Genomic DNA, 25,223 nt, shown 5'->3' with positions numbered 1-25,223 from the left:
TGGAATTCTTCCATTGTGCTCGGAGTTCTGCTGAAGTTTAAAAATGTTTTGGAACTCTTCCATTGTTCTTGGAATTCCGCTGATATTTATCAAACCTATGGAACTCTTTCATTGTTCTCGGAATTCTGTTGATGTTTAGTAATGCTTTTGGAACTCTTCCATTGTTCTCGGAATTCTGCTGAAGTTTAAAAACGCTTTAGAAATCTTCCCTTGTTCTCGGAATTCTGCTGAAGTTTATGAATGCTTTGGAACTCTAACATAATTCTCAGAATTCTGCTGAAGTTTAAAAATGCTTTGGAACTCTTCCATTGTTCTTGGAATTCCGCTGATGTTTAACAATGCTTTGGAACTCTTCCATTGTTCTCGGAATTCCGCTGTAGTTTTAAAATGCTTTTGAACTCTTTCTTTGTTCTCGGAATTCCGCTGAAGTTTAGCCATGCTTTGGAACTCTTCCATTGTTCTCGAAATTCCGCTGAAGTTTAAAAATGCTTTGGAACTCCTCCATTGTTCTCGGAATTCTGCTGAAGTTTAAAAATGCTTTGGAACTCTTCCATTGTTTTGGGAATTCTGTTGAAGTTTAAAAATGGTATGGAACTCTTCCTATGTTCTGGGAGTTCTGCTGAAGTTTAAAAATGCTTTTGAACTCTTCCATTGTTTTCGGAATTCCGCTGATGTTTTAGCAATGCTTTAGAACTCTTCCATCGTTCCCGGAATTCCGCTGATGTTTAACAATGCTTTGGAACTCTTCCATTGTTCTCGGTATTCCACTGTAGTTTAAAAATGCATTGGAACTCTTACATTGTTCTCGGAATTCCACTGAAGTTTTACAATGCTTTGGAACTCTTCCATTTTTCTCGGAATTCTGCTGAAGTTTAAAAATGCTTCGGAACTCTTCCATTGTTCTGGGAATTCGGCTGAAGTTTAAAAATGCTTTGGAACTCTTCCTAAGTTCTGGGAGTTCTGCTGAAGTTTAAAAATGCTTTGGAACTCTTCCATTGTTCTCGGAATACTGCTGATGTTTAACAATGCTTTAGAACTCCTCCATTGTTCTCGGAATTCCGCTGTAGTTTAAAAATGCATTGGAACTCTTCCATTGTTATCGGTATTCCGCTGAAGTTTTAGAATGCTTTTTAACACTTCCATTTTTCTCGTAATTCTGCTGAAGTTTAAAATCGCTTTGGAACTCTTCCATTGTTCTCGGAATTCTGCTAATGTTTAACAATGCTTTGGAACTCTTTCATTGTTCTCGGAATTCCACTGAAGTTTAGCCTTGCTTTGGAACTCTTCCATTGTTCTCGGAATTCCGCTGAAGTTTAAAAATGCTTTGGAACTCTTCCATTGTTCTCGGAATTCTGCTGAAGTTTAAAAAATCTTCGGAACTATTACATTGTTCTCAGAATTCTGCTAATATTTAACAATGCTTTGGAACTCTTCCATTGTTCTCGGAATTCCGCTGATGTTTAATAATGATTTTGGAACCCTTCCATTATTCTCGGAATTCCGCTAATGTTTAACAATGCTTTGGAACTCATCCATTGTTCTCGGAATTCTATTGATGTTTAATAATGCTTTTGGAACTCTTCCATTGTTCTCGGAATTCTGCTGAAGTTTTAAAACGGTTTAGAAATCTTCCCTTGTTCTCGGAATTCTGCTGAAGTTTAACAATGCTTTGAACTCTTCCATTATTCTCAGAATTCTGCTGAAGTTTAAAAATGCTTTGGTACTCTTGCATTGTTCTCAGAATTCCAATGAAGCTTAAAAATGCTTTGGAACTCTTCAATTTTTCTCAGAATTACGCTAAAGTTTAAAAATGCTTTGGAACTCTTCCATTGTTCTGGGAATTCAGCTGAAGTTTAAAAATGCTTTGGAGCTCTTCCCATGTTCTGGGAGTTCTGCTGAAGTTTAAAAATGCTTTAGAACTCTTTCATTGTTCTCGGAATTCCGCTGAAGTTTAGCCATGCTTTGGAACTCTTCCATTGTTCTCGGAATTCCGCTGAAGTTTAAAAATGCTTTGGAACTCCTCCATTGTTCTCGGAATTCTGCTGAAGTTTAAAAATGCTTTGGAACTCTTCCATTGTTCTGGGAATTTGGCTGAAGTTTAAAAATGCTTTGGAACTCTTCCATTGTTCTCGGAATTCCGCTGATGTTTAACAATGCTTTAGAACTCTTCCATTGTTCTCGGAATTCCGCTGATGTTTAACAATGCTTTGGAGCTCTTCCATTGTTCTGGGAGTTCTGCTGAAGTTTAAAAATGCTTTGGAACTCTTCCATTGTTCTCGGAATTCCGCTGATGTTTAACAATGCTTTAGAACTCTTCCATTGTTCTCGGAATTCCGCTGATGTTTAACAATGCTTTGGAGCTCTTCCATTGTTCTGGGAATTCGGCTGAAGTTTAAAAATGCTTTGGAGATCTTCCTATGTTCTGGGAGTTCTGCTGAAGTTTAAAAATGCTTTAGAACTCTTCCATTGTTCTCGGAATTCCGCTGATGTCTAACAATCCTTTGGAACTCTTCAATTGTTCTCGGAATTCAGCTGTAGTTTAAAAATGCATTGGAATTTTTCCATTGTTCTCGGAATTCCGCTGAAGTTTTACAATGCTTTGGAACTCTTCCATTTTTCTCTGAAGTCTGCTGAAGTTTAAAAATGCTTTGGAACTCTTCCATTGTTCTGGGAATTCGGCTGAAGTTTAAAAATGCTTTGGAACTCTTCCATTGTTCTCGGAATTCTGCTGATGTTTAACAATGCTTTAGAACTCCTCCATTGTTCTCGGAATTCCGCTGTAGTTTAAAAATGCATTGGAACTCTTCCATTGTTATCGGTATTCCGCTGAAGTTTTAGAATGCTTTTTAACACTTCCATTTTTCTTGGAATTCTGCTGAAGTTTAAAATCGCTTTGGAACTCTTCCATTGTTCTCGGAATTCCGCTAATGTTTAACAATGCTTTGGAACTCTTTCATTGTTCTCGGAATTCCACTGAAGTTTAGCCATGCTTTGGAACTCTTCCATTGTTCTCGGAATTCCGCTGAAGTTTAAAAATGATTTATAACTCTTCCATTGTTCTCGGAATTCTGCTGTAGTTTAAAAAAGCTTTGGAACTATTACATTGTTCTCAGAATTCTGCTAATATTTAACAATGCTTTGGAACTCTGCCATTGTTCTCGGAATTCCGCTGATGTTTAATAATGCTTTTGGAACTCTTCCATTATTCTCGGAATTCCGCTAATGTTTAACAATGCTTTGGAACTCATCCATTGTTCTCGGAATTCTATTGATGTTTAATAATGCTTTTGGAACTCTTCCATTGTTCTCAGAATTGTGCTGAAGTTTTAAAACGCTTTAGAAATCTTCCCTTGTTCTCGGAATTCTGCTGAAGTTTAACAATGCTTTGAACTCTTCCATTATTCTCAGAATTCTGCTGAAGTTTAAAAATGCTTTGGTACTCTTCCATTGTTCTCAGAATTCCAGTGGAGCTTAAAAATGCTTTGGAACTCTTCAATTTTTCTCAGAATTACGCTAAAGTTTAAAAATGCTTTGGAACTCTTCCATTGTTCTGGGAATTCGGCTGAAGTTTAAAAATGCTTTGGAGCTCTTCCCATGTTCTGGGAGTTCTGCTGAAGTTTAAAAATGCTTTAGAACTCTTTCATTGTTCTCGGAATTCCGCTGATGTGCAACAATGCTTTGGAACTTTTCCATTGTTCTCGGAATTCCGCTGAAGTTTTACAATGCTTTGGAAAGCTTCCATTTTTCTCTGAATTCTGCTGAAGTTTAAAAATGCTTTGGAACTCTTCGATTGTTCTCGAAATTCCGCTGATGTTTAACAATGCTTTGGAACTCTTCCATTGTTCTCAGAATTCCGCTGTATTTTAAAAATGCTTTGGAACTCTATCATTGTTCTCGGAATTCCGCTGAAGTTTAGCCATGCTTTGGAACTCTTCCATTGTTCTCGGAATTCCGCTGAAGTTTAAAAATGCTTTGGAACTCCTCCATTGTTCTCGGAATTCTGCTGAAGTTTAAAAATGCTTTGGAACTCTTCCATTGTTCTGGGAATTTGGCTGAAGTTTAAAAATGCTTTGGAACTCTTCCTATGTTCTGGGAGTTCTGCTGAAGTTTAAAAATGCTTTGGAACTCTTCCATTGTTCTCGGAATTCCGCTGATGTTTAACAATGCTTTAGAACTCTTCCATTGTTCTCGGAATTCCGCTGATGTTTAACAATGCTTTGGAGCTCTTCCATTGTTCTGGGAATTCGGCTGAAGTTTAAAAATGCTTTGGAGATCTTCCTATGTTCTGGGAGTTCTGCTGAAGTTTAAAAATGCTTTAGAACTCTTCCATTGTTCTCGGAATTCCGCTGATGTCTAACAATGCTTTGGAACTCTTCAATTGTTCTCGGAATTCCGCTGTAGTTTAAAAATGCATTGGAATTTTTCCATTGTTCTCGGAATTCCGCTGAAGTTTTACAATGCTTTGGATCTCTTCCATTTTTCTCTGAAGTCTGCTGAAGTTTAAAAATGCTTTGGAACTCTTCCATTGTTCTGGGAATTCGGCTGAAGTTTAAAAATGCTTTGGAACTCTTCCTAAGTTCTGGGAGTTCTGCTGAAGTTTAAAAATGCTTTGGAACTCTTCCATTGTTCTCGGAATTCTGCTGATGTTTAACATTGCTTTAGAACTCCTCCATTGTTCTCGGAATTCCGCTGTAGTTTAAAAATGCATTGGAACTCTTCCATTGTTATCGGTATTCCGCTGAAGTTTTAGAATGCTTTTTAACACTTCCATTTTTCTCGGAATTCTGCTGAAGTTTAAAATCGCTTTGGAACTCTTCCATTGTTCTCGGAATTCCGCTAATGTTTAACAATGCTTTGGAACTCTTTCATTGTTCTCGGAATTCCACTGAAGTTTAGCCATGCTTTGGAACTCTTCCATTGTTCTCGGAATTACGCTGAAGTTTAAAAATGCTTTATAACTCTTCCATTGTTCTCGGAATTCTGCTGAAGTTTAAAAAAGCTTTGGAACTATTACATTGTTCTCAGTATTCTGCTAATATTTAACAATGCTTTGGAACTCTGCCATTGTTCTCGGAATTCCGCTGATGTTTAATAATGCTTTTGGAACTCTTCCATTATTCTCGGAATTCCGCTAATGTTTAACAATGCTTTGGAACTCATCCATTGTTCTCGGAATTCTATTGATGTTTAATACTGCTTTTGGAACTCTTCCATTGTTCTCGGAATTCTGCTGAAGTTTTAAAACGCTTTAGAAATCTTCCCTTGTTCTCGGAATTCTGCTGAAGTTTAACAATGCTTTGAACTCTTCCATTATTCTCAGAATTCTGCTGAAGTTTAAAAATGCTTTGGTACTCTTCCATTGTTCTCAGAATTCCAGTGGAGCTTAAAAATGCTTTGGAACTCTTCAATTTTTCTCAGAATTACGCTAAAGTTTAAAAATGCTTTGGAACTCTTCCATTGTTCTGGGAATTCGGCTGAAGTTTAAAAATGCTTTGGAGCTCTTCCCATGTTCTGGGAGTTCTGCTGAAGTTTAAAAATGCTTTAGAACTCTTTCATTGTTCTCGGAATTCCGCTGATGTGTAACAATGCTTTGGAACTCTTCCTTTGTTCTCGGAATTCCGCTGTAGTTTAAAAATGCATTGGAACTTTTCCATTGTTCTCGGAATTCCGCTGAAGTTTTACAATGCTTTGGAACTCTTCCATTTTTCTCTGAATTCTGCTGAAGTTTAAAAATGCTTTGGAACTCTTCGATTGTTCTCGAAATTCCGCTGATGTTTAACAATGCTTTGGAACTCTTCCATTGTTCTCGGAATTCCGCTGTATATTAAAAATGCTTTGGAACTCTTTCATTGTTCTCGGAATTCCGCTGAAGTTTAGCCATGCTTTGGAACTCTTCCATTGTTCTCGGAATTCCGCTGAAGTTTAAAAATGCTTTGGAACTCCTCTATTGTTCTCGGAATTCTGCTGAAGTTTAAAAATGCTTTGGAACTCTTCCATTGTTCTGGGAATTTGGCTGAAGTTTAAAAATGCTTTGGAACTCTTCCTATGTTCTGGGAGTACTGCTGAAGTTTAACAATGCTTTAGAACTCTTCCATTGTTCTCGGAATTCCGCTGATGTTTAACAATGCTTTGGAGCTCTTCCATTGTTCTGGGAATTCGGCTGAAGTTTAAAAATGCTTTGGAGATCTTCCTATGTTCTGGGAGTTCTGCTGAAGTTTAAAAATGCTTTAGAACTCTTCCATTGTTCTCGGAATTCCGCTGATGTCTAACAATGCTTTGGAACTCTTCAATTGTTCTCGGAATTCTGCTGTAGTTTAAAAATGCATTGGAACTTTTCCATTGTTCTCAGAATTCCGCTGAAGTTTTACAATGCTTTGGAACTCTTTCATTTTTCTCTGAAGTCTGCTGAAGTTTAAAAATGCTTTGGAACTCTTCCATTGTTCTCGGAATTCCGCTGATGTTTAACAATGCTTTGGAACTATTCCATTGATCTCGGAATTCCGCTGTAGTTTAAAAATGCTTTGGAACTCTTTCATTGTTCTCGGAATTCCGCTGAAGTTTAGCCATGCTTTGGAACTCTTCCACTGTTCTCGGAATTCCGCTGTAGTTTAAAAATGTTTTGGAACTCCTCCATTGTTCTCGGAATTCTGCTGAAGTTTAAAAATGCTTTGGAACTCTTCCATTGTTCTGGGAATTCGGCTGAAGTTTAAAAATGCTTTGGAACTCTTCCTATGTTCTGGGAGTTCTGCTGAAGTTTAAAAATGCTTTGTAACTCTTCCATTGTTCTCGGAATTCCGCTGATGTTTAACAATGATTTGGAACTCTTCCATTGTTCTCGGAATTCCGCTGTAGTTTAAAAATGCTTTGGAACTCTTCCATTGTTCTTGGAATTCCGCTGATGTTTAACAATGCTTTGGAACTCTTCCATTGTTCTCGGAATTCCGCTGTAGTTTAAAAATGCTTTGGAACTCTTTCAATGTTCTCGGAATTCCGCTGAAGTTTAGCCATGCTTTGGAACTCTTCCATTGTTCTTGGAATTCCGCTGAAGTTTAAAAATGCTTTGGAACTCCTCCATTGTTCTCGGAATTCTGCTGAAGTTTAAAAATGCTTTGGAACTCTTCCTATGTTCTGGGAGTTCTGCTGAAGTTTAAAAATGCTTTGAAACTCTTACATTGTTCTCGGAATTCTGCTGAAGTTTAACAATGCTTTGAACTCTTCCATTATTCTCAGAATTCTGCTGAAGTTTAAAAATGCTTTGGTACTCTTCCATTGTTCTCAGAATTCCAGTGGAGCTTAAAAATGCTTTGGAACTCTTCAATTTTTCTCAGAATTACGCTAAAGTTTAAAAATGCTTTGGAACTCTTCCATTGTTCTGGGAATTCGGCTGAAGTTTAAAAATGCTTTGGAGCTCTTCCCATGTTCTGGGAGTTCTGCTGAAGTTTAAAAATGCTTTAGAACTCTTTCATTGTTCTCGGAATTCCGCTGATGTGTAACAATGCTTTGGAACTCTTCCTTTGTTCTCGGAATTCCGCTGTAGTTTAAAAATGCATTGGAACTTTTCCATTGTTCTCGGAATTCCGCTGAAGTTTTACAATGCTTTGGAACTCTTCCATTTTTCTCTGAATTCTGCTGAAGTTTAAAAATGCTTTGGAACTCTTCGATTGTTCTCGAAATTCTGCTGATGTTTAACAATGCTTTGGAACTCTTCCATTGTTCTCGGAATTCCGCTGTATATTAAAAATGCTTTGGAACTCTTTCATTGTTCTCGGAATTCCGCTGAAGTTTAGCCATGCTTTGGAACTCTTCCATTGTTCTCGGAATTCCGCTGAAGTTTAAAAATGCTTTGGAACTCCTCTATTGTTCTCGGAATTCTGCTGAAGTTTAAAAATGCTTTGGAACTCTTCCATTGTTCTGGGAATTTGGCTGAAGTTTAAAAATGCTTTGGAACTCTTCCTATGTTCTGGGAGTACTGCTGAAGTTTAACAATGCTTTAGAACTCTTCCATTGTTCTCGGAATTCCGCTGATGTTTAACAATGCTTTGGAGCTCTTCCATTGTTCTGGGAATTCGGCTGAAGTTTAAAAATGCTTTGGAGATCTTCCTATGTTCTGTGAGTTCTGCTGAAGTTTAAAAATGCTTTAGAACTCTTCCATTGTTCTCGGAATTCCGCTGATGTCTAACAATGCTTTGGAACTCTTCAATTGTTCTCGGAATTCCGCTGTAGTTTAAAAATGCATTGGAACTTTTCCATTGTTCTCAGAATTCCGCTGAAGTTTTACAATGCTTTGGAACTCTTTCATTTTTCTCTGAAGTCTGCTGAAGTTTAAAAATGCTTTGGAACTCTTCCATTGTTCTCGGAATTCCGCTGATGTTTAACAATGCTTTGGAACTCTTCCATTGTTCTCGGAATACCGCTGTAGTTTAAAAATGCTTTGGAACTCTTTCATTGTTCTCGGAATTCCGCTGAAGTTTAGCCATGCTTTGGAACTCTTCCATTGTTCTCGGAATTCCGCTGTAGTTTAAAAATGTTTTGGAACTCTTCCATTGTTCTCGGAATTCTGCTGAAGTTTAAAAATGCTTTGGAACTCTTCCATTGTTCTGGGAATTCGGCTGAAGTTTAAAAATGCTTTGGAACTCTTCCTATGTTCTGGGAGTTCTGCTGAAGTTTAAAAATGCTTTGGAACTCTTCCATTGTTCTCGGAATTCCGCTGATGTTTAACAATGATTTCAAACTCTTCCATTGTTCTCGGAATTCCGCTGTAGTTTAAAAATGCTTTGGAACTCTTCCATTGTTCTTGGAATTCCGCTGATGTTTAACAATGCTTTGGAACTCTTCCATTGTTCTCGGAATTCCGCTGTAGTTTAAAAATGCTTTGGAACTCTTTCAATGTTCTCGGAATTCCGCTGAAGTTTAGCCATGCTTTGGAACTCTTCCATTGTTCTTGGAATTCCGCTGAAGTTTAAAAATGCTTTGGAACTCCTCCATTGTTCTCGGAATTCTGCTGAAGTTTAAAAATGCTTTGGAACTCTTCCTATGTTCTGGGAGTTCTGCTGAAGTTTAAAAATGCTTTGGAACTCTTACATTGTTCTCGGAATTCCGCTGATGTTTAACAATGCTTTAGAACTCTTCCATTGTTCTCGGAATTCCGCTGATGTTTAACAATGTTTTGGAACTCTTCCATTGTTCTCGGAATTCCTCTGTAGTTTAAAAATGCACTGGAACTCTTCCATTGTTCTTGGAATTCCGCTGAAGATTTACAATGCTTTGGAACTCATCCATTGTTCTCGTAACACTGTTGATGTTTAATAATGCTTTTGGAATTCTTCCATTGTGCTCGGAGTTCTGCTGAAGTTTAAAAATGCTTTGGAACTCTTCCATTGTTCTTGGAATTCCGCTGATATTTATCAAACCTATGGAACTCTTTCATTGTTCTCGGAATTCTGTTGATGTTTAGTAATGCTTTTGGAACTCTTCCATTGTTCTCGGAATTCTGCTGAAGTTTAAAAACGCTTTAGAAATCTTCCCTTGTTCTCGGAATTCTGCTGAAGTTTATGAATGCTTTGGAACTCTAACATAATTCTCAGAATTCTGCTGAAGTTTAAAAATGCTTTGGAAATCTTCCATTGTTCTTGGAATTCCGCTGATGTTTAACAATGCTTTGGAACTCTTCCATTGTTCTCGGAATTCCGCTGTAGTTTTAAAATGCTTTTGAACTCTTTCTTTGTTCTCGGAATTCCGCTGAAGTTTAGCCATGCTTTGGAACTCTTCCATTGTTCTCGAAATTCCGCTGAAGTTTAAAAATGCTTTGGAACTCCTCCATTGTTCTCGGAATTCTGTTGAAGTTTAAAAATGCTATGGAACTCTTCCTATGTTCTGGGAGTTCTGCTGAAGTTTAAAAATGCTTTTGAACTCTTCCATTGTTTTCGGAATTCCGCTGATGTTTTAGCAATGCTTTAGAACTCTTCCATCGTTCCCGGAATTCCGCTGATGTTTAACAATGCTTTGGAACTCTTCCATTGTTCTCGGTATTCCACTGTAGTTTAAAAATGCATTGGAACTCTTACATTGTTCTCGGAATTCCACTGAAGTTTTACAAAGCTTTGGAACTCTTCCATTTTTCTCGGAATTCTGCTGAAGTTTAAAAATGCTTCGGAACTCTTCCATTGTTCTGGGAATTCGGCTGAAGTTTAAAAATGCTTTGGAACTCTTCCTAAGTTCTGGGAGTTCTGCTGAAGTTTAAAAATGCTTTGGAACTCCTCCATTGTTCTCGGAATTTGGCTGAAGTTTAAAAATGCTTTGGAGCTCTTCCCATGTTCTGGGAGTTCTGCTGAAGTTTAAAAATGCTTTAGAACTCTTTCATTGTTCTCGGAATTCCGCTGAAGTTTAGCCATGCTTTGGAACTCTTCCATTGTTCTCGGAATTCCGCTGAAGTTTAAAAATGCTTTGGAACTCTTCCATTGTTCTGGGAATTTGGCTGAAGTTTAAAAATGCTTTGGAACTCTTCCTATGTTCTGGGAGTTCTGCTGAAGTTTAAAAATGCTTTGGAACTCTTCCATTGTTCTCGGAATTCCGCTGATGTTTAACAATGCTTTAGAACTCTTCCATTGTTCTCGGAATTCCGCTGATGTTTAACAATGCTTTGGAGCTCTTCCATTGTTCTGGGAATTCGGCTGAAGTTTAAAAATGCTTTGGAGATCTTCCTATGTTCTGGGAGTTCTGCTGAAGTTTAAAAATGCTTTAGAACTCCTCCATTGTTCTAGGAATTCCGCTGATGTCTAACAATGCTTTGGAACTCTTCAATTGTTCTCGGAATTCAGCTGTAGTTTAAAAATGCATTGGAATTTTTCCATTGTTCTCGGAATTCCGCTGAAGTTTTACAATGCTTTGGAACTCTTCCATTGTTCTGGGAATTTGTCTGAAGTTTAAAAATGCTTTGGAACTCTTTCAATGTTCTCGGAATTCCGCTGAAGTTTAGCCATGCTTTGGAACTCTTCCATTGTTCTTGGAATTCCGCTGAAGTTTAAAAATGCTTTGGAACTCCTCCATTGTTCTCGGAATTCTGCTGAAGTTTAAAAATGCTTTGGAACTCTTCCTATGTTCTGGGAGTTCTGCTGAAGTTTAAAAATGCTTTGGAACTCTTACATTGTTCTCGGAATTCCGCTGATGTTTAACAATGCTTTAGAACTCTTCCATTGTTCTCGGAATTCCGCTGATGTTTAACAATGTTTTGGAACTCTTCCATTGTTCTCGGAATTCCTCTGTAGTTTAAAAATGCACTGGAACTCTTCCATTGTTCTTGGAATTCCGCTGAAGATTTACAATGCTTTGGAACTCATCCATTGTTCTCGTAACACTGTTGAAGTTTAATAATGCTTTTGGAACTCTTCCATTGTGCTCGGAGTTCTGCTGAAGTTTAAAAATGCTTTGGAACTCTTCCATTGTTCTTGGAATTCCGCTGATATTTATAAAACCTATGGAACTCTTTCATTGTTCTCGGAATTCTGTTGATGTTTAGTAATGCTTTTGGAACTCTTCCATTGTTCTCGGAATTCTGCTGAAGTTTAAAAATGCTTTAGAAATCTTCCCTTGTTCTCGGAATTCTGCTGAAGTTTATGAATGCTTTGGAACTCTAACATAATTCTCAGAATTCTGCTGAAGTTTAAAAATGCTTTGGAACTCTTCCATTGTTCTTGGAATTCCGCTGATGTTTAACAATGCTTTGGAACTCTTCCATTGTTCTCGGAATTCCGCTGTAGTTTTAAAATGCTTTTGAACTCTTTCTTTGTTCTCGGAATTCCGCTGAAGTTTAGCCATGCTTTGGAACTCTTCCATTGTTCTCGAAATTCCGCTGAAGTTTAAAAATGCTTTGGAACTCCTCCATTGTTCTCGGAATTCTGCTGAAGTTTAAAAATGCTTTGGAACTCTTCCATTGTTTTGGGAATTCTGTTGAAGTTTAAAAATGCTATGGAACTTTTCCTATGTTCTGGGAGTTCTGCTGAAGTTTAAAAATGCTTTTGAACTCTTCCATTGTTTTCGGAATTCCGCTGATGTTTTAGCAATGCTTTAGAACTCTTCCATCGTTCCCGGAATTCCGCTGATGTTTAACAATGCTTTGGAACTCTTCCATTGTTCTCGGTATTCCACTGTAGTTTAAAAATGCATTGGAACTCTTACATTGTTCTCGGAATTCCACTGAAGTTTTACAAAGCTTTGGAACTCTTCCATTTTTCTCGGAATTCTTCTGAAGTTTAAAAATGCTTCGGAACTCTTCCATTGTTCTGGGAATTTGGCTGAAGTTTAAAAATGCTTTGGAACTCTTCCTAAGTTCTGGGAGTTCTGCTGAAGTTTAAAAATGCTTTGGAACTCTTCCATTGTTCTCGGAATACTGCTGATGTTTAACAATGCTTTAGAACTCCTCCATTGTTCTCGGAATTCCGCTGTAGTTTAAAAATGCATTGGAACTCTTCCATTGTTATCGGTATTCCGCTGAAGTTTTAGAATGCTTTTTAACACTTCCATTTTTCTCGGAATTCTGCTGAAGTTTAAAATCGCTTTGGAACTCTTCCATTGTTCTCGGAATTCCGCTAATGTTTAACAATGCTTTGGAACTCTTTCATTGTTCTCGGAATTCCACTGAAGTTTAGCCTTGCTTTGGAACTCTTCCATTGTTCTTGGAATTCCGCTGAAGTTTAAAAATGCTTTGGAACTCTTCCATTGTTCTCGGAATTCTGCTGAAGTTTAAAAAAGCTTCGGAACTATTACATTGTTCTCAGAATTCTGCTAATATTTAACAATGCTTTGGAACTCTTCCATTGTTCTCGGAATTCCGCTGATGTTTAATAATGCTTTTGGAACGCTTCCATTATTCTCGGAATTCCGCTAATGTTTAACAATGCTTTGGAACTCATCCATTGTTCTCGGAATTCTATTGATGTTTAATAATGCTTTTGGAACTCTTCCATTGTTCTCGGAATTCTGCTGAAGTTTTAAAACGGTTTAGAAATCTTCCCTTGTTCTCGGAATTCTGCTGAAGTTTAACAATGCTTTGAACTCTTCCATTATTCTCAGAATTCTGCTGAAGTTTAAAAATGCTTTGGTACTCTTCCATTGTTCTCAGAATTCCAATGAAGCTTAAAAATGCTTTGGAACTCTTCAATTTTTCTCAGAATTACGCTAAAGTTTAAAAATGCTTTGGAACTCTTCCATTGTTCTGGGAATTCAGCTGAAGTTTAAAAATGCTTTGGAGCTCTTCCCATGTTCTGGGAGTTCTGCTGAAGTTTAAAAATGCTTTAGAACTCTTTCATTGTTCTCGGAATTCCGCTGAAGTTTAGCCATGCTTTGGAACTCTTCCATTGTTCTCGGAATTCCGCTGAAGTTTAAAAATGCTTTGGAACTCCTCCATTGTTCTCGGAATTCTGCTGAAGTTTAAAAATGCTTTGGAACTCTTCCATTGTTCTGGGAATTTGGCTGAAGTTTAAAAATGCTTTGGAACTCTTCCTATGTTCTGGGAGTTCTGCTGAAGTTTAAAAATGCTTTGGAACTCTTCCATTGTTCTCGGAATTCCGCTGATGTTTAACAATGCTTTAGAACTCTTCCATTGTTCTCGGAATTCCGCTGATGTTTAACAATGCTTTGGAGCTCTTCCATTGTTCTGGGAATTCGGCTGAAGTTTAAAAATGCTTTGGAGATCTTCCTATGTTCTGGGAGTTCTGCTGAAGTTTAAAAATGGTTTAGAACTCTTCCATTGTTCTCGGAATTCCGCTGATGTCTAACAATGCTTTGGAACTCTTCAATTGTTCTCGGAATTCAGCTGTAGTTTAAAAATGCATTGGAATTTTTCCATTGTTCTCGGAATTCCGCTGAAGTTTTACAATGCTTTGGAACTCTTCCATTTTTCTCTGAAGTCTGCTGAAGTTTAAAAATGCTTTGGAACTCTTCCATTGTTCTGGGAATTCGGCTGAAGTTTAAAAATGCTTTGGAACTCTTCCATTGTTCTCGGAATTCTGCTGATGTTTAACAATGCTTTAGAACTCCTCCATTGTTCTCGGAATTCCGCTGTAGTTTAAAAATGCATTGGAACTCTTCCATTGTTATCGGTATTCCGCTGAAGTTTTAGAATGCTTTTTAACACTTCCATTTTTCTCGGAATTCTGCTGAAGTTTAAAAATGCTTTGGAACTCTTCCTATGTTCTGGGAGTTCTGCTGAAGTTTAAAAATGCTTTGGAACTCTTCCATTGTTCTCGGAATTCCGCTGATGTTTAACAATGATTTCAAACTCTTCCATTGTTCTCGGAATTCCGCTGTAGTTTAAAAATGCTTTGGAACTCTTCCATTGTTCCTGGAATTCCGCTGATGTTTAACAATGCTTTGGAACTCTTCCATTGTTCTCGGAATTCCGCTGTAGTTTAAAAATGCTTTGGAACTCTTTCAATGTTCTCGGAATTCCGCTGAAGTTTAAAAATGCTTTGGAGCTCTTCCCATGTTCTGGGAGTTCTGCTGAAGTTTAAAAATGCTTTAGAACTCTTTCATTGTTCTCGGAATTCCGCTGATGTGTAACAATGCTTTGGAACTCTTCCTTTGTTCTCGGAATTCCGCTGTAGTTTAAAAATGCATTGGAACTTTTCCATTGTTCTCGGAATTCCGCTGAAGTTTTACAATGCTTTGGATCTCTTCCATTTTTCTCTGAATTCTGCTGAAGTTTAAAAATGCTTTGGAACTCTTCGATTGTTCTCGAAATTCCGCTGATGTTTAACAATGCTTTGGAACTCTTCCATTGTTCTCGGAATTCCGCTGTATATTAAAAATGCTTTGGAACTCTTTCATTGTTCTCGGAATTCCGCTGAAGTTTAGCCATGCTTTGGAACTCTTCCATTGTTCTCGGAATTCCGCTGAAGTTTAAAAATGATTTGGAACTCCTCTATTGCTCTCGGAATTCTGCTGAAGTTTAAAAATGCTTTGGAACTCTTCCATTGTTCTGGGAATTTGGCTGAAGTTTAAAAATGCTTTGGAACTCTTCCTATGTTCTGGGAGTACTGCTGAAGTTTAACAATGCTTTAGAACTCTTCCATTGTTCTCGGAATTCCGCTGATGTTTAACAATGCTTTGGAGCTCTTCCATTGTTCTGGGAATTCGGCTGAAGTTTAAAAATGCTTTGGAGATCTTCCTATGTTCTGGGAGTTCTGCTGAAGTTTAAAAATGCTTTAGAACTCTTCCATTGTTCTCGGAATTCCGCTGATGTCTAACAATGCTTTGGAACTCTTCAATTGTTCTCGGAATTCCGCTGTAGTTTAAAAATGCATTGGAACTTTTCCATTGTTCTCAGAATTCCGCTGAAGTTTTACAATGCTTTGGAACTCTTTCATTTTTCTCTGAAGTCTGCTGGAGTTTAAAAATGCTTTGGAACTCTTCCATTGTTCTCGGAATTCCGCTGATGTTTAACAATGCTTTGGAACTCTTCCATTGTTCTCGGAATACCGCTGTAGTTTAAAAATGCTTTGGAACTCTTTCATTGTTCTCGGAATTCCGCTGAAGTTTAGCCATGCTTTGGAACTCTTCCATTGTTCTCGGAATTCCGCTGTAGTTTAAAAATGTTTTGGAACTCTTCCATTGTTCTCGGAATTCTGCTGAAGTTTAAAAATGCTTTGGAACTCTTCCATTGTTCTGGGAATTCGGCTGAAGTTTAAAAATGCTTTGGAACTCTTCCTATGTTCTGGGAGTTCTGCTGAAGTTTAAAAATGCTTTGGAACTCTTCCATTGTTCTCGGAATTCCGCTGATGTTTGACAATGATTTCAAACTCTTCCATTGTTCTCGGAATTCCGCTGTAGTTTAAAAATGCTTTGGAACTCTTTCAATGTTCTCGGAATTCCGCTGAAGTTTAGCCATGCTTTGGAACTCTTCCATTGTTCTTGGAATTCCGCTGAAGTTTAAAAATGCTTTGGAACTCCTCCATTGTTTCGGAATTCTGCTGAAGTTTAAAAATGCTTTGGAACTCTTCCTATGTTCTGGGAGTTCTGCTGAAGTTTAAAAATGCTTTGGAACTCTTACATTGTTCTCGGAATTCCGCTGATGTTTAGCAATGCTTTAGAACTCTTCCATTGTTCTCGGAATTCCGCTGATGTTTAACAATGTTTTGGAACTCTTCCATTGTTCTCGGAATTCCTCTGTAGTTTAAAAATGCACTGGAACTCTTCCATTGTTCTTGGAATTCCGCTGAAGATTTACAATGCTTTGGAACTCATCCATTGTTCTCGTAACACTGTTGATGTTTAATAATGCTTTTGGAATTCTTCCATTGTGCTCGGAGTTCTGCTGAAGTTTAAAAATGCTTTGGAACTCTTCCATTGTTCTTGGAATTCCGCTGATATTTATCAAACCTATGGAACTCTTTCATTGTTCTCGGAATTCTGTTGATGTTTAGTAATGCTTTTGGAACTCTTCCATTGTTCTCGGAATTCTGCTGAAGTTTAAAAACGCTTTAGAAATCTTCCCTTGTTCTCGGAATTCTGCTGAAGTTTATGAATGCTTTGGAACTCTAACATAATTCTCAGAATTCTGCTGAAGTTTAAAAATGCTTTGGAACTCTTCCATTGTTCTTGGAATTCCGCTGATGTTTAACAATGCTTTGGAACTCTTCCATTGTTCTCGGAATTCCGCTGTAGTTTTAAAATGCTTTTGAACTCTTTCTTTGTTCTAGGAATTCCGCTGAAGTTTAGCCATGCTTTGGAACTATTCCATTGTTCTCGAAATTCCGCTGAAGTTTAAAAATGCTTTGGAACTTCTCCATTGTTCTCGGAATTCTGCTGAAGTTTAAAAATGCTTTGGAACTCTTCCATTGTTTTGGGAATTCTGTTGAAGTTTAAAAATGCTATGGAACTCTTCCTATGTTCTGGGAGTTCTGCTGAAGTTTAAAAATGCTTTTGAACTCTTCCATTGTTTTCGGAATTCCACTGATGTTTTAGCAATGCTTTAGAACTCTTCCATCGTTCCCGGAATTCCGCTGATGTTTAACAATGCTTTGGAACTCTTCCATTGTTCTCGGTATTCCACTGTAGTTTAAAAATGCATTGGAACTCTTACATTGTTCTCGGAATTCCACTGAAGTTTTACAATGCTTTGGAACTCTTCCATTTTTCTCGGAATTCTGCTGAAGTTTAAAAATGCTTCGGAACTCTTCCATTGTTCTGGGTATTCGGCTGAAGTTTAAAAATGCTTTGGAACTCTTCCTAAGTTCTGGGAGTTCTGCTGAAGTTTAAAAATGCTTTGGAACTCTTCCATTGTTCTCGGAATACTGCTGATGTTTAACAATGCTTTAGAACTCCTCCATTGTTCTCGGAATTCCGCTGTAGTTTAAAAATGCATTGGAACTCTTCCATTGTTATCGGTATTCCGCTGAAGTTTTAGAATGCTTTTTAACACTTCCATTTTTCTCGGAATTCTGCTGAAGTTTAAAATCGCTTTGGAACTCTTCCATTGTTCTCGGAATTCCGCTAATGTTTAACAATGCTTTGGAACTCTTTCATTGTTCTCGGAATTCCACTGAAGTTTAGCCTTGCTTTGGAACTCTTCCATTGTTCTCGGAATTCCGCTGAAGTTTAAAAAAGCTTCGGAACTATTACATTGTTCTCAGAATTCTGCTAATATTTAACAATGCTTTGGAACTCTTCCATTGTTCTCGGAATTCCGCTGATGTTTAATAATGCTTTTGGAACCCTTCCATTATTCTCGGAATTCCGCTAATGTTTAACAATGCTTTGGAACTCATCCATTGTTCTCGGAATTCTATTGATGTTTAATAATGCTTTTGGAACTCTTCCATTGTTCTCGGAATTCTGCTGAAGTTTTAAAATGGTTTAGAAATCTTCCCTTGTTCTCGGAATTCTGCTGAAGTTTAACAATGCTTTGAACTCTTCCATTATTCTCAGAATTCTGCTGAAGTTTAAAAATGCTTTGGTACTCTTCCATTGTTCTCAGAATTCCAATGAAGCTTAAAAATGCTTTGGAACTCTTCAATTTTTCTCAGAATTACGCTAAAGTTTAAAAATGCTTTGGAACTCTTCCATTGTTCTGGGAATTCAGCTGAAGTTTAAAAATGCTTTGGAGCTCTTCCCATGTTCTGGGAGTTCTGCTGAAGTTTAAAAATGCTTTAGAACTCTTTCATTGTTCTCGGAATTCCGCTGAAGTTTAGCCATGCTTTGGAACTCTTCCATTGTTCTCGGAATTCCGCTGAAGTTTAAAAATGCTTTGGAACTCCTCCATTGTTCTCGGAATTCTGCTGAAGTTTAAAAATGCTTTGGAACTCTTCCATTGTTCTGGGAATTTGGCTGAAGTTTAAAAATGCTTTGGAACTCTTCCTATGTTCTGGGAGTTCTGCTGAAGTTTAAAAATGCTTTGGAACTCTTCCATTGTTCTCGGAATTCCGCTGATGTTTAACAATGCTTTAGAACTCTTCCATTGTTCTCGGAATTCCGCTGATGTTTAACAATGCTTTGGAGCTCTTCCATTGTTCTGGGAATTCGGCTGAAGTTTAAAAATGCTTGGGAGATCTTCCTATGTTCTGGGAGTTCTGCTGAAGTTTAAAAATGCTTTAGAACTCTTCCATTGTTCTCGGAATTCCGCTGATGTCTAACAATGCTTTGGAACTCTTCAATTGTTCTCGGAATTCAGCTGTAGTTTAAAAATGGATTGGAATTTTTCCATTGTTCTCGGAATTCCGCTAAAGTTTTACAATGCTTTGGAACTCTTCCATTTTTCTCTGAAGTCTGCTGAAGTTTAAAAATGCTTTGGAACTCTTCCATTGTTCTGGGAATTCGGCTGAAGTTTAAAAATGCTTTGGAACTCTTCCATTGTTCTCGGAATTCTGCTGATGTTTAACAATGCTTTAGAACTCCTCCATTGTTCTCGGAATTCCGCTGTAGTTTAAAAATGCATTGGAACTCTTCCATTGTTATCGGTATTCCGCTGAAGTTTTAGAATGCTTTTTAACACTTCCATTTTTCTCGGAATTCTGCTGAAGTTTAAAATCGCTTTGGAACTCTTCCATTGTTCTCAGAATTCCGCTAATGTTTAACAATGCTTTGGAACTCTTTCATTGTTCTCGGAATTCCACTGAAGTTTAGCCATGCTTTGGAACTCTTCCATTGTTCTCGGAATTCCGCTGAAGTTTAAAAATGCTTTATAACTCTTCCATTGTTCTCAGAATTCTGCTAATATTTAACAATGCTTTGGAACTCTTCCATTATTCTCGGAATTCCGCTACTGTTTAACAATGCTTTGGAACTCATCCATTGTTCTCGGAATTCTATTGATGTTTAATAATGCTTTTGGAACTCTTCCATTGTTCTCAGAATTCTGCTGAAGTTTTAAAACGCTTTAGAAATCTTCCCTTGTTCTCGAAATTCTGCTGAAGTTTAACAATGCTTTGAACTCTTCCATTATTCTCAGAATTCTGCTGAAGTTTAAAAATGCTTTGGTACTCTTCCATTGTTCTCAGAATTCCAGTGGAGCTTAAAAATGCTTTGGAACTCTTCAATTTTTCTCAGAATTACGCTAAAGTTTAAAAATGCTTTGGAACTCTTCCATTGTTCTGGGAATTCGGCTGAAGTTTAAAAATGCTTTGGAGCTCTTCCCATGTTCTGGGAGTTCTGCTGAAGTTTAAAAATGCTTTAGAACTCTTTCATTGTTCTCGGAATTCCGCTGATGTGTAACAATGCTTTGGAACTCTTCCTTTGTTCTCGGAATTCCGCTGTAGTTTAAAAATGCATTGGAACTTTTCCATTGTTCTCGGAATTCCGCTGAAGTTTAAAAAAGCTTTGGAACTATTACATTGTTCTCAGAATTCTGCTAATATTTAACAATGCTTTGGAACTCTTCCATTGTTCTCGGAATTCCGCTGATGTTTAATAATGCTTTTGGAACCCTTCCATTATTCTCGGAATTCCGCTAATGTTTAACAATGCTTTGGAACTCATCCATTGTTCTCGGAATTCTATTGATGTTTAATAATGCTTTTGGAACTCTTCCATTGTTCTCGGAATTCTGCTGAAGTTTTAAAACGGTTTAGAAATCATCCCTTGTTCTCGGAATTCTGCTGAAGTTTAACAATGCTTTGAACTCTTCCATTATTCTCAGAATTCTGCTGAAGTTTAAAAATGCTTTGGTACTCTTCCATTGTTCTCAGAATTCCAATGAAGCTTAAAAATGCTTTGGAACTCTTCAATTTTTCTCAGAATTACGCTAAAGTTTAAAAATGCTTTGGAACTCTTCCATTGTTCTGGGAATTCAGCTGAAGTTTAAAAATGCTTTAGAACTCTTTCATTGTTCTCGGAATTCCGCTGATGTGTAACAATGCTTTGGAACTTTTCCATTGTTCTCGGAATTCCGCTGAAGTTTTACAATGCTTTGGAAAGCTTCCATTTTTCTCTGAATTCTGCTGAAGTTTAAAAATGCTTTGGAACTCTTCGATTGTTCTCGAAATTCCGCTGATGTTTAACAATGCTTTGGAACTCTTCCATTGTTCTCAGAATTCCGCTGTATTTTAAAAATGCTTTGGAACTCTATCATTGTTCTCGGAATTCCGCTGAAGTTTAGCCATGCTTTGGAACTCTTCCATTGTTCTCGGAATTCCGCTGAAGTTTAAAAATGCTTTGGAACTCTTCCATTGTTCTGGGAATTTGGCTGAAGTTTAAAAATGCTTTGGAACTCTTCCTATGTTCTGGGAGTTCTGCTGAAGTTTAAAAATGCTTTGGAACTCTTCCATTGTTCTCGGAATTCCGCTGATGTTTAACAATGCTTTAGAACTCTTCCATTGTTCTCGGAATTCCGCTGATGTTTAACAATGCTTTGGAGCTCTTCCATTGTTCTGGGAATTCGGCTGAAGTTTAAAAATGCTTTGGAGATCTTCCTATGTTCTGGGAGTTCTGCTGAAGTTTAAAAATGCTTTAGAACTCTTCCATTGTTCTCGGAATTCCGCTGATGTCTAACAATGCTTTGGAACTCTTCAATTGTTCTCGGAATTCCGCTGTAGTTTAAAAATGCATTGGAATTTTTCCATTGTTCTCGGAATTCCGCTGAAGTTTTACAATGCTTTGGATCTCTTCCATTTTTCTCTGAAGTCTGCTGAAGTTTAAAAATGCTTTGGAACTCTTCCTAAGTTCTGGGAGTTCTGCTGAAGTTTAAAAATGCTTTGAACTCTTCCATTGTTCTCGGAATTCTGCTGATGTTTAACAGTGCTTTAGAACTCCTCCATTGTTCTCGGAATTCCGCTGTAGTTTAAAAATGCATTGGAACTCTTCCATTGTTATCGGTATTCCGCTGAAGTTTTAGAATGCTTTTTAACACTTCCATTTTTCTCTGAATTCTGCTGAAGTTTAAAATCGCTTTGGAACTCTTCCATTGTTCTCGGAATTCCGCTAATGTTTAACAATGCTTTGGAACTCTTTCATTGTTCTCGGAATTCCACTGAAGTTTAGCCATGCTTTGGAACTCTTCCATTGTTCTCGGAATTCCGCTGAAGTTTAAAAATGCTTTATAACTCTTCCATTGTTCTCGGAATTCTGCTGAAGTTTAAAAAAGCTTTGGAACTATTACATTGTTCTCAGAATTCTGCTAATATTTAACAATGCTTTGGAACTCTGCCATTGTTCTCGGAATTCCGCTGATGTTTAATAATGCTTTTGGAACTCTTCCATTATTCTCGGAATTCCGCTAATGTTTAACAATGCTTTGGAACTCATCCATTGTTCTCGGAATTCTATTGATGTTTAATAATGCTTTTGGAACTCTTCCATTGTTCTCGGAATTCTGCTGAAGTTTTAAAACGCTTTAGAAATCTTCCCTTGTTCTCAGAATTCTGCTGAAGTTTAACAATGCTTTGAACTCTTCCATTATTCTCAGAATTCTGCTGAAGTTTAAAAATGCTTTGGTACTCTTCCATTGTTCTCAGAATTCCAGTGGAGCTTAAAAATGCTTTGGAACTCTTCAATTTTTCTCAGAGTTACGCTAAAGTTTAAAAATGCTTTGGAACTCTTCCATTGTTCTGGGAATTCGGCTGAAGTTTAAAAATGCTTTGGAGCTCTTCCCATGTTCTGGGAGTTCTGCTGAAGTTTAAAAATGCTTTAGAACTCTTTCATTGTTCTCGGAATTCCGCTGATGTGTAACAATGCTTTGGAACTCTTCCTTTGTTCTCGGAATTCCGCTGTAGTTTAAAAATGCATTGGAACTTTTCCATTGTTCTCGGAATTCCGCTGAAGTTTAAAAAAGCTTTGGAACTATTACATTGTTCTCAGAATTCTGCTAATATTTAACAATGCTTTGGAACTCTTCCATTGTTCTCGGAATTCCGCTGATGTTTAATAATGCTTTTGGAACCCTTCCATTATTCTCGGAATTCCGCTAATGTTTAACAATGCTTTGGAACTCATCCATTGTTCTCGGAATTCTATTGATGTTTAATAATGCTTTTGGAACTCTTCCATTGCTCTCGGAATTCTGCTGAAGTTTTAAAACGGTTTAGAAATCATCCCTTGTTCTCGGAATTCTGCTGAAGTTTAACAATGCTTTGAACTCTTCCATTATTCTCAGAATTCTGCTGAAGTTTAAAAATGCTTTGGTACTCTTCCATTGTTCTCAGAATTCCAATGAAGCTTAAAAATGCTTTGGAACTCTTCAATTTTTCTCAGAATTACGCTAAAGTTTAAAAATGCTTTGGAACTCTTCCATTGTTCTGGGAATTCAGCTGAAGTTTAAAAATGCTTTAGAACTCTTTCATTGTTCTCGGAATTCCGCTGATGTGTAACAATGCTTTGGAACTTTTCCATTGTTCTCGGAATTCCGCTGAAGTTTTACAATGCTTTGGAAAGCTTCCATTTTTCTCTGAATTCTGCTGAAGTTTAAAAATGCTTTGGAACTCTTCGATTGTTCTCGAAATTCCGCTGATGTTTAACAATGCTTTGGAACTCTTCCATTGTTCTCAGAATTCCGCTGTATTTTAAAAATGCTTTGGAACTCTATCATTGTTCTCGGAATTCCGCTGAAGTTTAGCCATGCTTTGGAACTCTTCCATTGTTCTCGGAATTCCGCTGAAGTTTAAAAATGCTTTGGAACTCCTCCATTGTTCTCGGAATTCTGCTGAAGTTTAAAAATGCTTTGGAACTCTTCCATTGTTCTGGGAATTTGGCTGAAGTTTAAAAATGCTTTGGAACTCTTCCTATGTTCTGGGAGTTCTGCTGAAGTTTAAAAATGCTTTGGAACTCTTCCATTGTTCTCGGAATTCCGCTGATGTTTAACAATGCTTTAGAACTCTTCCATTGTTCTCGGAATTCCGCTGATGTTTAACAATGCTTTGGAGCTCTTCCATTGTTCTGGGAATTCGGCTGAAGTTTAAAAATGCTTTGGAGATCTTCCTATGTTCTGGGAGTTCTGCTGAAGTTTAAAAATGCTTTAGAACTCTTCCATTGTTCTCGGAATTCCGCTGATGTCTAACAATGCTTTGGAACTCTTCAATTGTTCTCGGAATTCCGCTGTAGTTTAAAAATGCATTGGAATTTTTCCATTGTTCTCGGAATTCCGCTGAAGTTTTACAATGCTTTGGATCTCTTCCATTTTTCTCTGAAGTCTGCTGAAGTTTAAAAATGCTTTGGAACTCTTCCATTGTTCCGGGAATTCAGCTGAAGTTTAAAAATGCTTTGGAACTCTTCCTAAGTTCTGGGAGTTCTGCTGAAGTTTAAAAATGCTTTGAACTCTTCCATTGTTCTCGGAATTCTGCTGATGTTTAACAATGCTTTAGAACTCCTCCATTGTTCTCGGAATTCCGCTGTAGTTTAAAAATGCATTGGAACTCTTCCATTGTTATCGGTATTCCGCTGAAGTTTTAGAATGCTTTTTAACACTTCCATTTTTCTCGGAATTCTGCTGAAGTTTAAAATCGCTTTGGAACTCTTCCATTGTTCTGGGAATTCGGCTGAAGTTTAAAAATGCTTTGGAACTCTTCCCATGTTCTGGGAGTTCTGCTGAAGTTTAAAAATGCTTTAGAACTCTTTCATTGTTCTCGGAATTCCGCTGATGTGTAACAATGCTTTGGAACTCTTCCTTTGTTCTCGGAATTCCGCTGTAGTTTAAAAATGCATTGGAACTTTTCCATTGTTCTCGGAATTCCGCTGAAGTTTAAAAATGCTTTGGAACTATTACATTGTTCTCAGAATTCTGCTAATATTTAACAATGCTTTGGAACTCTTCCATTGTTCTCGGAATTCCGCTGATGTTTAATAATGCTTTTGGAACCCTTCCATTATTCTCGGAATTACGCTAATGTTTAACAATGCTTTGGAACTCATCCATTGTTCTCGGAATTCTATTGATGTTTAATAATGCTTTTGGAACTCTTCCATTGTTCTCGGAATTCTGCTGAAGTTTTAAAACGGTTTAGAAATCTTCCCTTGTTCTCGGAATTCTGCTGAAGTTTAACAATGCTTTGAACTCTTCCATTATTCTCAGAATTCTGCTGAAGTTTAAAAATGCTTTGGTACTCTTCCATTGTTCTCAGAATTCCAATGAAGCTTAAAAATGCTTTGGAACTCTTCAATTTTTCTCAGAATTACGCTAAAGTTTAAAAATGCTTTGGAACTCTTCCATTGTTCTGGGAATTCAGCTGAAGTTTAAAAATGCTTTGGAGCTCTTCCCATGTTCTGGGAGTTCTGCTGAAGTTTAAAAATGCTTTAGAACTCTTTCATTGTTCTCGGAATTCCGCTGAAGTTTAGCCATGCTTTGGAACTCTTCCATTGTTCTCGGAATTCCGCTGAAGTTTAAAAATGCTTTGGAACTCCTCCATTGTTCTCGGAATTCTGCTGAAGTTTAAAAATGCTTTGGAACTCTTCCATTGTTCTGGGAATTTGGCTGAAGTTTAAAAATGCTTTGGAACTCTTCCTATGTTCTGGGAGTTCTGCTGAAGTTTAAAAATGCTTTGGAACTCTTCCATTGTTCTCGGAATTCCGCTGATGTTTAACAATGCTTTAGAACTCTTCCATTGTTCTCGGAATTCCGCTGATGTTTAACAATGCTTTGGAGCTCTTCCATTGTTCTGGGAATTCGGCTGAAGTTTAAAAATGCTTTGGAGATCTTCCTATGTTCTGGGAGTTCTGCTGAAGTTTAAAAATGCTTTAGAACTCTTCCATTGTTCTCGGAATTCCGCTGATGTCTAACAATGCTTTGGAACTCTTCAATTGTTCTC

Source organism: Phyllobates terribilis, unplaced genomic scaffold (genome assembly GCF_046119375.1).
Source record: "Phyllobates terribilis strain yellow unplaced genomic scaffold, ASM4611937v1 Scaffold_1__5_contigs__length_1240528914, whole genome shotgun sequence".
Taxonomy (NCBI): Eukaryota; Metazoa; Chordata; class Amphibia; order Anura; family Dendrobatidae; genus Phyllobates; species Phyllobates terribilis.
Note: the sequence above shows the minus strand (reverse complement) of the source record.